Raw genomic sequence first — 15,405 nt, forward strand, 5'->3', positions numbered from 1 at the left:
AAGAGGACAGGGAAAAAGAAGGAAGAAGAGAGAAGTGGAGAGGAGAGGAGAGGAGAGGAGAGGAGAGGAGAGGAGAGGAGAGGAGAGGAGAGGAGAGGAGAGGAGAGGAGAGGAGAGGAGAGGAGAGGAAAGAGGAGCAGAGGAAAAGACACAGGATAGACAACACCAGTTTGTTGGTGGAGGGTCTCAATTCTTTCTTTTATTTTCAAACATATAACATTTGTTTTATGTGTATGTAGATTGTATGTGTGAGGGGTGTGTGTGTGTGTGTGGGGTTTGTGTGTGTGTGTGTGTAGTTTGTGTGTGAGGTTTGTGTGTGTGTGTGTAGTTTGTGTGAGGGGTTTGTGTGTGTATGTGTGTGTATGTGTGTGTATGTGTGTGTGGTTTGTGTGTGTGTGTGTAGTTTGTGTGAGGGGTTTGTGTGTGTGTGTAGTTTGTGTGAGGGGTTTGTGTGCGTGTGTGTAGTTTGTGTGTGTGCTTTGTGTGTGTGTGTATGTGTGTGTATGTGTGTATGTGTGTGTGTGTAGTTTGTGTGAGGGGTTTGTGTGTGTATGTGTGTGTGTATGTGCGTGTGTGTGTAGTTTGTGTGAGGGGTTTGTGTGTGTATGTGTGTGTGTGTGTAGTTTGTGTGAGGGGTTTGTGTGTGTATGTGTATGTGTATGTGTGAGGGGTGTGTGTGTGTGGTTTGTGTGTGTGTGTGTGCGTGTAATTTGTGTGCGTGGTTTGTGTGTGTGTGGTTTGTGTGTGTGTGTGCTTTGTGTGTGTGTATGTGTGTGTGTGTGTAGTTTGTGTGAGGGGTTTGTGTGTGTATGTGTGTGTGTATGTGTGAGGGGTGTGTGTGTGTGGTTTGTGTGTGTGTGTGTAATTTGTGTGCGTGGTTTGTGTGTGTGTGGTTTGTGTGTGTGTGTGTGTGCTTTGTGTGTGTGTGTGTGTATGTGTGTGTGTGTGTGCAGTTTGTGTGAGGGGTTTGTGTGTGTATGTGTGTGTATGTGTGTGTGGTTTGTGTGTGTGTGTGTGTGTGTAGTTTGTGTGAGGGGTTTGTGTGTGTATGTGTGTGTATGTGTGTGTATGTGTGTGTGGTTTGTGTGTGTGTGTGTGTGTAGTTTGTGTGAGGGGTTTGTGTGTGTATGTGTGTGTATGTGTGTGTGTATGTGTGTGTGGTTTGTGTGTGTGTGTGTGTGTGTGTGTAGTTTGTGTGAGGGGTTTGTGTGTGTATGTGTGTGTGTATGTGTGTGTGGTTTGTGTGTGTGGTTTGTGTGTGTATGTGTGTGTGGTTTGTGTGTGTGTGTGTGTGTGTGTTCAGGTGCACGTGGGTGCATGTGTACATGTGTGTCCTTGCCTGTGAAGGCCAGAGGTTGATGTCCAGGGTCTCTCTGCTGCTCTCCACCTTACCTTACGTTTTTTGAGGTAGGCTTGCTCACTGAGCTTGCTGCTAACCATTTGGCTGACTGGCTACAGTGAGTCCAGGCATCTACCTGTCTTGACTCTCCACAGTGCTAGAGTTACAGATATGGACCACCAATCGGGTGTGAAGGCTCCAAATGCAGACCCTCAGGCTGTGCAGTGGGCACCTTTCCCAATGTTTCATTACCTTCCCATTTAATTAGGCTATCAACTTCTTTCATAATATTTAATGTAACTTTTAGGAAGTCTTGTGTTTACTTATATGAAGACAAAAACACAATTACAAATGTTTAAAAAATAATTAAATTAAAAATGTGGTGCCTTTTTTCCTTCCATATGTTTATTGCAGCATCAGATGATGCTGTGTACAAATGAAAATCCCACTGACCGCTTCAGCACCACTCATGAAATGAGCAAACAGAGATACTGTGGAGGAGAAATCTATCCCAGGGGGGCGTGCGGAGGGGGGAGCAGGATAAAAGAGGGGACACAAACCCAGCTGAAGCTGCCATATGTGCAGAGATGGTTCTGTGTCACACCATGCGGTGAGGAGGATAAACTCTGGCTGCCAAATTTTACACAGAAAAGCATGAAATTGATTTCAGATAAAGATTGATCTAGGAGTTTAGAAGGTAAGAAATGGTGGGCTTAATGCAGAATGCAAGGGTGGTGGTGTGGACTACAGATGCTGGCTGACAGATTCACTTGGCAACAAATCGCTGAGATTGGCTTCTCTTATTTCCAACGAGAGTGAGTGCAGCAAGCCCTTCTGGGGTTTCATTATTATTTCCAGACTGAACTTATCAGAGGCATTTGTAAATTGAGGGGAGAGGAAAGTAAGCCTCTCCAATTTGGTTTCTGAAGTCCATGGGACTTTAAGTTTCCTTTCTCTGGTCTCTACTATTTATTGCAAGGCATCATCAGTCTTTGGGGCAACAGTGGTGATTTGCAGTGACAGCTAAAAATACATGTGAAAAGAGAAGTAAATAGGAAAAGTACTTAATGTTTGTGAGGAATCAATGAAACTACCACAATTTCACGATTTCGAGGGAACAGACGCAATTCACTCTAAACTCAGACAAATGAGTTTGTCTAAGGAAAATCACAAGCAAACAGCGAGAGCCTGACATTGTTTATTTCTTTTGGACTGGACAAACTATTTTCTACAAGCAAGTTAAACGTGCCGAACGGGCAAGTTAATAAGAACAGAGATCAATCACACAGGGCCCAGTCCTCAGCTCAGAGGCCAGCATCCGATGTCACACTCAATGTGCTTTGATGTTGCTCTCAGAGTCAGAATTTGGGACTAGACTGGTTTTTGTGGTAAATAATTTTTCAAGGGCCTCTTGGGTTCCTGGAAGCCAGGAGGAGAATATAGTCACATGTTGAAAGAACAGATACAATGGCGTGTCCCTTTTCCATCCCCACAGAGAGTCCTGTCAGCCGGATCCTGCCAGTTTCTGACAGTGTAGGCACAACTACCCGAGTCTTTGTTCTCTTTCTTTTATGATTAAGGAGAAAGATGTGAGCATGTATCATTTCAGTTGGTTTTGACCTCTGTTTGCATCAGTTCTGCAAATTATTTCTTTTTAAAATTCCATATTTTTATCCTTGCTCTGCCCAACACAAGCACAAAACCTTCACAAGCATCTTGCATAGGACTGGAGCTGGAGTCACAAGTGTGGCTGCAGATGAGCCTTGATAGACAGACGCCGGCTAACTGCCAGAATTGCAGAAATACTCAAATATTTATCACAGGAATGAAAGCTCCTTTGTAAGGTACATAAAAGGTGTTCTGGAGGATCCTGGCCCGACAGTCTAGGATTTCCACTCCTTGTGTGGAAATAATTTACTAGAGGAAAAATGCTGATTTTTGTCAGTAGACATTCACTATTGATGCAGTGTCATAAACCTAGGAAATATCTTGAGCTGTTTTTCTTTTAATGAGTTTACTATGTAAATACTTGCCAGCCAGAATGTCATTATTAGGCTTGGGTATACTATGCATGTAATCCTTGGCAACGGCAATTTATTTAGGTCTGGCTTTCTTATCATTGGGCATCGTGGTTTGTGAGACATTAAATTTAGGTTATAAATGAGGAAAATAGTGAATACAAATCCAAAAATTCTCAGGCCAAACACTGGAAAATAAAACTCGCCATCACACAAACTGAGTAAGTGGAGTCCGTCCCTGAGATGAGAGATGCTTTGCCATTTGACCTCATCAGTAGGGTGTGCCATATTAATGTGAAGACGGGCAAAAACAGAGTCATTTGGTGAAGCTCCATACAAGTTCGTGTTTTAAATGTGTGGCAAACTAGCAAAGGAAAATTGCCTCCATGTAATAGAGAATATATGAAAATCTCAGAGTGATTCAGATGGTGAGAAAGGACCTCCTTTCTGAAAGATAAGGTAAGATGGCCGCCACAGTCCTGAAAGTCCTGCTCAGAGGGACTAGGCAAGAAAATGAAATCAAAGATTTCCAGGGCAGAAGTCAAAAAGGAATTGGAATTAACACATGAATTCAATAATGATTCAAAATCACAATTAAAAATATTATTGTGTTTCTAAACATTTGCAACAAAACATTTGAAAAGAAAAGTGGGAATAAGATATTAGAAATACACTTAATGTCAAAGACTTATTCACAGAAAGTGGAAAACTGTCAATGGAAGAAAATATGAACAGATGAAAGCTATTTTATGTTCATGGATTTTAAAACAACGCTGTTTTTTTAAACAAACAAACAAACAAACAAACAAACAAAAAAGTCTATGCTTCCCAACATGATCTACAGATTGAAAACAATCTCTGTCAATTTTCCAATGACATTTTCTCTAATATAAAAAAAAAGATGTTAAAATTTATATGAAGCCAAAGAAAACACCAAATATGAAAACAATCTCATAAAGGAAAAACAAGGCTAACAAAACTTTATATCAGATAAGGGGCTACCTGTCAAAACATAAGAGACTACTTTTAACTCAATAGCAAATACAACCTGTTTAACCCGGTATCAAACCAGCAACAACAAAATCTGATTTAAATATGAGCTATGGCTCTGAAGAAACATTTCTATAAGGAAGATATTACTGGTCGATAACACTGTTTTCCCTTCAGGTTGTCTGGATTAGCTTTTCTCAAATGACTGATGGGTGTATAAAAGACAGTCCATGTCACAAATCAAATATCAATACCACCTACTAGGATGGCTGCTATCAAAATCCCAGAAGACTTAATTCTGAGTGATTGGAACCAACAGACACTGGCATTCTTGTACAACGTGAAAATGTAGCTGCTATGGAGAAGAGTAGGAGGGGCATCAGAAAGCCAAGAGAGCAGAACTAGTACACGACCTTTCAACTTCATTTCTAAATATGCATCTTCAATTTTGAATCTGATCTTAAAGAAGCATTAATACTCTCGTGTTCACTGTAGCACGATGCATGACAGTGAAGCAGTAGGAACAGGTTTATTTCCTTATTGGCAGATGAATGGATGTTCACCATGTAAGAAAAGCACTTTTGGGCTGGAGATGGCTCAGAGGTTAAAAGCATTGGCTGCTCTTCCAGAGGTTCTGAGTTCAATTCCCAGCAACCACATGGTGACTCACAACCATCTGTAATGGGATCTGATGCCCTCTTCTGGTGTGTCTGAAGACAGCAAAAGTGTACTTATATACATAAAATAAATAAATAATCTTTATGTATTTTTACCTGAAAAAAAACAAAAATCTTTGCAAAAGAAAAGCAATTTCTACAATATATGGGAATATGGATGAATCTGGCGGACAATAAGCTAAGTAAAATAAGTCAGTCACAGAAAGACAAATATAACATGAGCCATTTATAGCATAGTATCTAAAGCCATCACTCTCCCAGGAACAGTGCAAATGGCAGCTGCCAGGAACTAGGAATGAGTGGGAGGAGTTGCTAATCAATAAAAGTAAAATTTCAGTCATGTAAGCTCTATAGGTCCGTGACACAACACTGTGCACGGTCAGCAGTATTCTACTTCACACAAACAACATGTTAAGGGTGCAAATCTCATGTGAAACATCCTTACCATGATAAAGGGTTTATTTTTAAAGCAAAACAAAAAAAACAGCAAGATAAGTAGCAGGTATAAGAGAAAAACACGTTGTCTTGGGTCTCAAAGTCCTGAGTAAAATATTGGCACACAGTTCAAGAGCCTATTTCATAAAATTCTAATAATTCAATCTAGACTGGATCCCTAGAGTAATAACAAATCCATGCAGTTGACACAGGAAACCTGCATACTCCTGCATGGAAAAAAGGATCCTATGAGTCTTCTGTGGGGAAATTTCAATTGGTAATGCTTTTCATGGGAATAGCTGACACTCACCTGCTCTGTGCCCCAGACTCAGAATCTGGATGACGCATCTTACCCTGTTTTCCAGATGAGGAAACCAAGATACTGAGAAAATAGTAAAGGGTAAAGGTAGGGCTCACCACGGGGCCGTCTTGCTTAATGCCAGGTTATCTTGCCTTTCTACTGTAAGTTGACTTCCGGTAGGTACTCCGGAAACTGTATCTTGATGCCTCTGAACCTGTGTCTAGTTCAGTCATATCTGTGATTATGGTCTTGAGGATTGTGATCACATCTGGCATGTGAGGACCCTCAGGGGCACAAACACCATGTCTGTAACATTGCACATAGGATCACATCCTGGCCCTGACTGCTTCAGTGTTTTTACAGTCTCTGGTTCATGTGTTGATTGAACTGTCAACAGAGGAAAACACATGGAAGAAAGATTATCATAACAAGTTTTGGTGCTAGGGGAATATGGAGTGTGAATCCTGTTGAAGCAATTACAGGTGAGACACTGGTTAGTCAACAAACCTTTCATGTGATTAATAAGACATCTGAACATTAGGAAGAACAATCATTTCCCTTTAATGGTTAATTGTGACTCTCATATGTGTGGATTAACATGCACATATTGAATGAACCCTTTCCTAGAGTCTGCGGTAGGTAACTGGAACACATATGTCAGGGCACCAACAAGAGGAATCTATGCTTAGTTTAGACGTGAACGAAAGCATTTTATTACTTAGGATTTTCTTTTTAATTGGTATGTTAAAAGAAATAAAGACACAATAAAATTGCATCGGTCACCCAAGAGACTCTTGCTTTTGACATTTTTCTTTATCTATTTTTTCTCCTCTCCTCTTTCTCTGTGGCTCCTGGCACTTTACCAGAGGGAGCAGGATCATTCACCTTCTCTTCTAATGACTTTGATTGTACAGTGAAGGAAACCTGTAGTCTGGAGAGGGCATTAGTGTTGGATTCTAAGAGCCCCGGCGTTTGTACTTTTGATTCTACAATCTTTTATCACACAACAAAAGACACAAATGAACAAAATGTGCTATCTATACAAAATACCTGCAACTGTTTTGTTAACCCAAGAGCTGACCTCTTTACATGTAGTTTCAGGCTTAAAATCAGATCAAAGGCCGCAGTTGGGGCTGTGTATACAGGATGACCTCCTCACCACCTCTGAGCTCCCCAAGGGAGACGACTGGGCGTTTCATCATTGTTATCTCATCCCCAGAAAGCTTCTGACAGAGTGTTTGAGTATGAATTACCTGACCAAGAGGCTTTGGGAGATGGTGTGGGACAACCACACCTGAGCTAGGGAACTGGCTCTGGCGTCCTCGCTGTGAGTCTGGGTGGCTTGCTGGGAAGGATGCTGCACATGGCGGCCAGGACAAGTTCTTTTGTTGATGCTGCAACCTCTGGCTGCATTCCTGGGACCTTAAAGGTGAAAGATTCTCTGTAGAGGAAAGCATGCAAGCTAGTGTCCTCAGTATCCTAAAAAAAAAAAAAAAAAAAAAAAAAAAAAAAAAATGCCTTCATGTTGAGGAAAGAGTTCCTAACATTTTTTTTAGAATTTTGAAATAATTTCAAATTTAAAACCAAGTGATAAGAATAATACAAATGACTCCTGCTTGGCTTTGACTAGGGCTCTCCAGTTATTAATCTCTTGTCTGTATGTCTTACCACCCTCCTCTTTCTACTTCCCTGTAACATGTGAGATTAGCTTTAGTCTTGGTCTGCGTGCCTCCCCATTGCTATATGATGCTGCACAATTATTTACCAATTACAGTGACGTTTTCTCACAGAGAGAATCAAATTCAAGTGAGTCAACCCCGAGTTGGGAGCCTACATTAAAGATCATCCTCTTCTTCTAATGTGTCCTAGGTGGGCGTCTCTCTTCTTCCAAAAACTGACCCTGGGTCTCACTCTGCCTTTACTCATTCTTCTTCGTTATCCCCTCACATCTAACAAGCCCTCAGTTTTCCTTCGTCTTACGCAATGCTGACATTTTTGAGAGCTGCAATCCAGTGTGTCTTGCTGCTTCCCTTGGTCAGATTGAGGTTTTAATTACATGATAAGAATACTGTATTAGACGCTGTTAGGTTTTCCTCAGTGCTCTATACTGTGGAGCATGTTTAAAAAATAATCCACATGATCAATTCATAGGTAGATTTTTTTCCATTTTTATCAGATACAGGCTTTACCAAACAAACTATAAGCGATTATATTTTATTTATATTTATATTTTAGTTTCTACCTAGAAAATTTTATTTGTATGAGATAATATCAGCCTAAAAAATAAGTTACTCCCGCTGTCAACTGAAGAAACCTCAGCAGTTTTGAAAGGTGTCTGTGTCTTCATTCGGGAGCCCATGTGACATCCTAAGGCTCATTTCCCGCAGGATGGTGCAGCCTAACCAGAAAAGCGAGGTCAAACAATGCTAGCTCAAGAGCGCAACCCTCCACATCTTTCCACACGTCACCTTCCACTCCACCGCAGCTCATTGCAAACAAATATGAGTTTTTAAACGAAGAACGAGTTGGCCCATGGCCACATGTGCCTCGCATCCCGGTGCCTTCACAACAGCACTGAAGATAGATGCCCCTGTTTAAAACAAAGTCACTTTTGAGTCACCGGGCACTGTAGTGTTAGCACTAAGCAGTAGGTGGCGCTGTGATTTAGTTATAAAATCTGGAAAAGGGAAGTGGGATTCCTGAGATTTACCTTGTGGTTGCTCTAAGGCAGGTACCTGCTTGCTGAAGGCCTACTGACAAGAGTATTTATTTCCAACTTCTTAACAGCATTGGCCGAAAAAAAATTTCTGTGGGGGAGGGGGCGCGGTTCTCCCTCGTGTGTTGTCTATTCGAGGTTACAAACTTTTGGCTAGGGTTTGCTACTTCTTTGGGCCTGAGGAAGCCATTTCTTAACCTTTCAGGGGATGCTAAAAGGTGCTAAAGACCAGACCGGCAGGACATAGAGTCTCTCTTAGAATCTTTGTGAGTTTCTTAGCCAAAGAAATTTATTTTGAATTATCATTTTTACTTTTCACTTATATGATCTTTACATTAAAAACACGAGCACACTCAATTTTTCTAAAATTTGATTTAGTTCAAAATGCTAGATAGTTGGATGTTATACTTTTTAGGCAAAAATGTCAAGAGGATGAGAATGGTCTGTATTTCACGTCACTGTTTATGGTTTTGGAATGAATAAGGCTGTGTCCTCTCTCTCTCTCTCTCTCTCTCTCTCTCTCTCTCTCTCTCTCTCTCTCCTCAGAAGCCCTGCAAACAACAGCATCTGCATAATCCTTAATGAATTCAGGCCTTGATTATTTGCATTGGGTGAGAACCTTTACTGGCTGATCAGCACCTTACGTAAATTATGCAGATAAAATTATATTCTTTTTTTATTAAAATAAACTTAAAGATAGCATTAAAACTATGCCTAACCAAATTCTTCTGATGAAAAGAAGCACAAATAATGAAATGGTATTCAAATTTGCTCCTTAAAAACAAAAGTCCAGTTTTCCAAGTTGGGCCAAGAGAAGTTGCACCTTCTAGAGCCATGACATCATACATCATATGACATGTTGAAATCTATTATCAACCCAATTAAGTAGCTGCTGTTCAAATTGTGGTGAAAGTGCCCAGGGGCTTCTTTTGTGCTCTTATCAGTTGTTCAATAGCAAACTGCCGGCTATGTGTGTATCCAGGCTTTGATCTACCGCTCCGACGGCTGTTGGCTCCAGCTCAAGAGACTGTGGACTCAAAGCTGCGCCTGCAGACCCCGGAGAACAGGACGCTGTTGGTGCAGTCAATATTTGCATGCTGCAATGATAATGCCGTCTTTATGTTACACTCTGGTTTCACCAAAACGTGTAGGAAGCTTCCTTTTCAAGAGCGTGCTGTGGTTTTTAGAAATTCTTGTCCCCTCTCAGGTTCATAGATGGCATGTTTTCTTTTCATCTTTCTCCTCCTGCTTTCCTAGCTTTACAATTAATATTTTCTCTCTCTCTCCCTCCCTCTCTCTCTCTCTCTCTCTCTCTCTCTCTCTCTCTCTTTGACTCTCCCCTCTCTCCTGTCTCTGTCTCTCTGTCTCTCTGTCTCTCCCCCTCTTTCCTCTCTCCTCTCTCTCTCCTCTGTCTCTCTCTCTTCTCTCTCTCTGTCTCTCTCTCTGTCTCTCTCTGTGTCCTCTCTCTCCTCTCTCTCTCTCCTCTGTCTCTGTCTCTGTCTCTTCTCTCTCTCCTCTCTCTCCCTTCTGTCTCTCTGTGTGTGTGTCTCTCTCTCTCCTCTCTCTCTCTCTCCTCTCTCTCTCTCTCCTCTCTCTCTCTCTCCTCTCTCTCTCTCTCCTCTCTCTCTCTCTCTCTCTCTCTCTCTCTCTCTCTCTCTCTCTCTCTCTCTCTCTCTCTCTCTCTCTGTGTGTGTATGCTTGTGTCTGTGTCATCAGTCTTGAGGACAAGCACCCTTGCCAACTCAGCCATCCTACCAGACCATCATTGCTGCTTGATCCTACTTTCTACATAGACCTCAAGCTAGTATTATCTTTTAACACCACTCAAAGGTTATATATAAGAATCATCCTAATATTTGAATGCAAGCAACCAAAAGTGAAGTGAAGCTCCCATCAAATGTTAAAATTTTCTTTTCCCTCTTTCTTATTTTACACTACTTTAGATATTTGGGCCTTTGCAATGATAATTTATATTCATGGGGTAATTTTATATCTAGCAAATATTTCCAACCATATCATCTGAGATGGTCTTTCATTATACAGTTATTTTTCAACTTAAGTTTTTAGTATATGAACAGAAGCAGATAGTAACAAAACAAAACAACAAAGAACCAGACTGGCTTCTCATTTGAAGTCAATCAACATTTATGAGAAGCCTTCTGGGCCAAGCACTGTGATAGTTACTGAAAGAAACAAAAATAAGCAAGACATGGTTCCTACCTCTGGGAGCATGTCCTTTGGGACACGAGCACAACACCATTACATAAGCAGCACACAGAAACACGGGGCTTGAGAGAAAGTTCATTCTAATGTGCATCCTAGGCAGTTGAAAAAGGGGGTCGGATCTTTGTGCCAGAGTCTGACAGGCTTAGAGAAAGTGGTAGCACAGGTTAGGCCTTGTTAGAAGCACTCAAGCAAGAGAAACACCGAGGAAAGGGGATAACTAGGACCTTAGGAGAAGCTCAAGTATTGACATTTTATTAGGGAGAAAATTGAGACAGGAAAGCCCGTCCAAGTTATCTGGTAACTAGATTATATGGGACCTTGCAAATGCTTTGAGGTTTATCTTAAAATAATAAATACAGTGGATAAACCAAGAGGGCAAATCAGAGAACCTCAGGTCAAAGCTACAGAAGGTCTTCCATTATGCAATCATTCAACTTATGTTTTTAGTATACGAACAGTAGCTATGAAAAGCCAGACTGGTACCTTGTTTAAAGTCTGTCATCATTTATGGAGAAGCCTTGCCAGTTAAAATGGCTGTCATCAAAACTTGGAGAATAATAAAGGCTGGTAAGGATGTGGGAAAAGGGGAACTTCTACACGCAGTTGATGGGAGGGTAAATCAGTGCAGCCGTTATAGAAAATGGGATGGTGTTCCATTGGAAAACTAAAAATGGTCTGGCTACCTCTCCTCAGTATGCAGCCAAGAGATAACCTGAGTGAGACAACTGCATGCTTACGCTTGAGATGCTTCTCACGGTAACTAAGATACAGACTCAAGTTGGTACCCATTGACAGATGAATGGACACACACACACACACACACACACACACACACACACACTTCCACTCTGTTGTAACTAGGCACTCCAAAATGAACCTCTGGGGCTACTTTGGTTTAAACCACCACAGACAATCTACCATGGGCAGCTCTCTGCCCTATGGTCACTGGGTCGTCTGGACAGGAAGCTAGAATCTGCATTTTAAAAGGCCAGAGGTAATGGAGAGTGTCTATAATCCCAGCACCAGGGGTGCAGAGACTGAGCTGACCGGCTGAGCTTTCTTGTTGGTCAGACAACTGACTTTGGGAGGTACAGGCCAGTAAGAAACCCCCTTTGCCAAAAAAGACTGACAATTTCCAAAAGATGCAGGCCATTTTATCTTTTGATCTCCACATGTATGTATATATATGAACACATATACACACATGTGTACCACACACACACACATACACAGAATAAAGAAGAAAGAAAAACCAAGGTTTGGAAGATTTAACTAGGAAAAGTCAGATACAACAAGAAGTCTGTCAATTTACTTTTTGTCGATATATGTAGTACCAGTCAAACTCAGTTTAATATATTTCGGCTCAGTTTCTGTTCTTGGTAATTGTCTCTATTGTTGCCAGACACGTGGCAAGACAGAGCATCGTGGCTGAAAGTATATAATAGAGTGAAGCTACTTAACTCACCTTGCAGGGGGGCAATGAGAGAAGTACCAATGACCAAATTCCCTCTAAGGGTTCATTCCATTGACCTAATGTGTTTCCACTAGGCTTTTCCTCTCAAAGGTTCCAACACATTTTAATACTAACACAAGGTGTCAACCAAGGCTCAGCGCATGGACCTGATAAATAAATCGTGATCAACTCCTAGATGAGTCCCAGGATTTTAGCCCTGGTGACCAGACAGTACAGACAGACAGATTTGATGTGTGTAGCGGAGGAGGGGGGACAACAGCAGAAAGACATTAAATTGGTGCTGTGGAATATCAACATTTATTTTTTTAAAAAAATAAAGCCTGCAGATTACATGACCAGACACCAAATAGACAGTATTTTTATCATTAAAACATTTCAAGAGTACAGAGTAGCAATTTAACAGTGAGTTGCCATGCAGCTGTATGTCCTACTGGCTTCTGAATACAACTCCGGGTGTATATAAATTATCTGCAAACTACTGGGTCAATGTCTCTTTAGGGAACTGTAGACCAAAACATGCTATGCTCTCATTCCTAGTCCCAACCTTTAAAAAGACAGATTATTTTTTTTAAAGTAAGTTCCTGGGCTTATTAAAAACATATATTTCAATCAGCAGGTTAAAATCTCTAAAAATATCCTATCAAAGGAGACGGCATTGCTGAGAGCAAAGCGGCAAAGGGAAAGAAGCACAACTCAAACCAGAAGTGAGTGCACAGTGAGGTTCAACCCTGCAGATGGGCTCTGGGAGGGTTTTCCTGATGGGCAAGGTGGGAGAAGGGGGTTTATTAAAAGGGGGTTGACTAAAAGGACTGTTCTAAGAATAGGACAGACTGCCAGGGAACCCACTTTCCTCCTCGAGTATTGAGAGCTTCTGGAGAGGTTTGCCTCAAAGCACTTAGTAAGCCCAGACTGACCGTCTCAAGAAGGACAAGGGTAGAATCTGAGTAACCCCAGGCCGTTTGGACAGATGGAGAGCACACAGAATGTGGCACGCAAGCGCCTCCGTCCTGGGCAGAGGATGACTCCATGGTGGCACTCTGATTTTGCTCTGAAGAGTGATTAGAGGAGCTGACTCACACATAGCCTGTGAAACCCCATCTGAAAACCAAGTAGTGTCAAATTAAAGAGAGGTTTTCCCTATTAGATTAACATAAGTTGTAAAGCGGTCCTGGGTGTCCAAATTAGACATTGTCTCATGCAGTTGTAGAAATCAATGCTTACAACATTCCGGGGAAAGGCAATCAGATTCACAGACACTTCTTGACTCGGGGTGACATACACTTTAATAAGCCCGTTTTGAACTGAAAATATTAAATACCACATATGTATTTACTACGCACAACCTTAGCTTAGTAGCTGAGTGTACTGTAGGGCATTTGCTGTTCACCCAGTGACAGTAGGGCAGAGAGCTGCCCATCGTAGAGTGTCTGTGGTGGTTTAAATGAAAGTAGCCATAGGCTCACACTGGAATGCTTCATCACAAGAGAGTGGGAATGTTTGAGGATTTGAAGGATTCGGAGGTGTGACCTTATCGGAGGGATGTAGATTGCAGCTACTCTTCCAGTGCCTTGTGTACCGCCATGCTTCCTGTAGTGAGGATATTGGGTACCGCCGTGCTTCCTGTAGTGAGGATATTGGGTACCGCCGTGCTTCCTGTAGTGAGGATATTGGGTACCGCCGTGCTTCCTGTAGTGAGGATATTGGGTACCGCCGTGCTTCCTGTAGTGAGGATATTGGGTACCGCCGTGCTTGCTTCCTGTAGTGAGGATATTGGGTACCGCCGTGCTTCCTGTAGTGAGGATATTGGGTACCGCCGTGCTTGCTTCCTGTAGTGAGGATATTGGGTACCGCCGTGCTTCCTGTAGTGAGGATATTGGGTACCGCCGTGCTTCCTGTAGTGAGGATATTGGGTACCGCCGTGCTTGCTTCCTGTAGTGAGGATATTGGGTACCGCCGTGCTTGCTTCCTGTAGTGAGGATATTGGACCAACCTGTAACTATAAGCAAGCCCTCAGTTAGATGCTGCATTTTATAAGAGTTTTCTTGGTTACAGTGTCTCTTCACAGCAAGAGAACAGTTAGTAAGATAGTAGCCTATATCAGGAAAGGTCAAAACTCAAAGCTGGAAGGTGTCTAGTGAATTTGCATGGTCCCTTACTACTGCACAGTAGATGAATTTTTAAGTTGAACTATCGGCTATAAGAACCATATGCCTCTATCCATATTGAAAATATACAGTGCATTTTGATACCCCAGTATTACAGTTTTTCTTTTAGCTCTGCCACTCATCACCACAGTCAATGGCAAAAGAGTATTCTGTGTACTGTTCACTTACCTCACCTTGAAGAGAATTTTTTTACTGGGCAATTTCTAATAATTTTAAGTCTGATATTTAATTACATTAGTACCTAGAAATCATAAAAGAAGTTTAATTGTCTGGATTTTGTTTTTCTTTTATTTTGAATAGAGAAAGATAGTAGTAGGTGTTTTAATTTTTACATTGTCTTCTGAAAGGAATTTTTTATTAAAGAAGTCATTAGGCAGCCATATTGGTCTTATTTTTCTATCCAGCTCACTCTAAGGAGAGACAATCTGCTAACAGGAAAGTCCCAGAACTCGTCTAATGACTGGACTGATACATCTTACTGAAAGCTTAGTCCCGTCTTGTTTGCCATCTGTGGACTGTGGAACACAGACTCTAAATCACTGCTGTGGTCAACTCAGCATTCCTGGACTGGCTCTAGTTTCTCAGCCTCGAAAATTTGCAGCTAATCATATGACAATATTACAAAAACAAATGGTTCCACAGAAAACAAATGCCCAAAGTCCTATCTTATTTAGAAATATTTAATGCTAGTGTTTTGATATCTTTTCTTCCATTTGGTCCCTATAATGTTTCTCAGCATTTTCCTCAGAAGAAAGGATGTTAATAAATAAATAGATATAACATAATTCATTCTTGCCTTAGTTTGTAAGTTAATAAAGTTTGCAGGAGAATAGGCTGGACTCTTAGTAAAAAAATTTTTTATATCATTTAAAAGGAGGCAATTTCATGTGCAGCCTTTTCTCTGGTGATAGCATCTTTGATCATGGTTCTTATATTTGCTACCAAGAGCTTAACATGCTTACAACTGTGTACTGCGATTTCTGAGAGAATGGAAAAGTCTCTGGATGAAAATGACTGCTGGGCCAGAAGTGTTTGGAATTTCATCTTTAAAAAGAAAACCTATC

Source organism: Rattus norvegicus, chromosome 6 (genome assembly GCF_036323735.1).
Source record: "Rattus norvegicus strain BN/NHsdMcwi chromosome 6, GRCr8, whole genome shotgun sequence".
NCBI classification, from domain to species: Eukaryota; Metazoa; Chordata; class Mammalia; order Rodentia; family Muridae; genus Rattus; species Rattus norvegicus.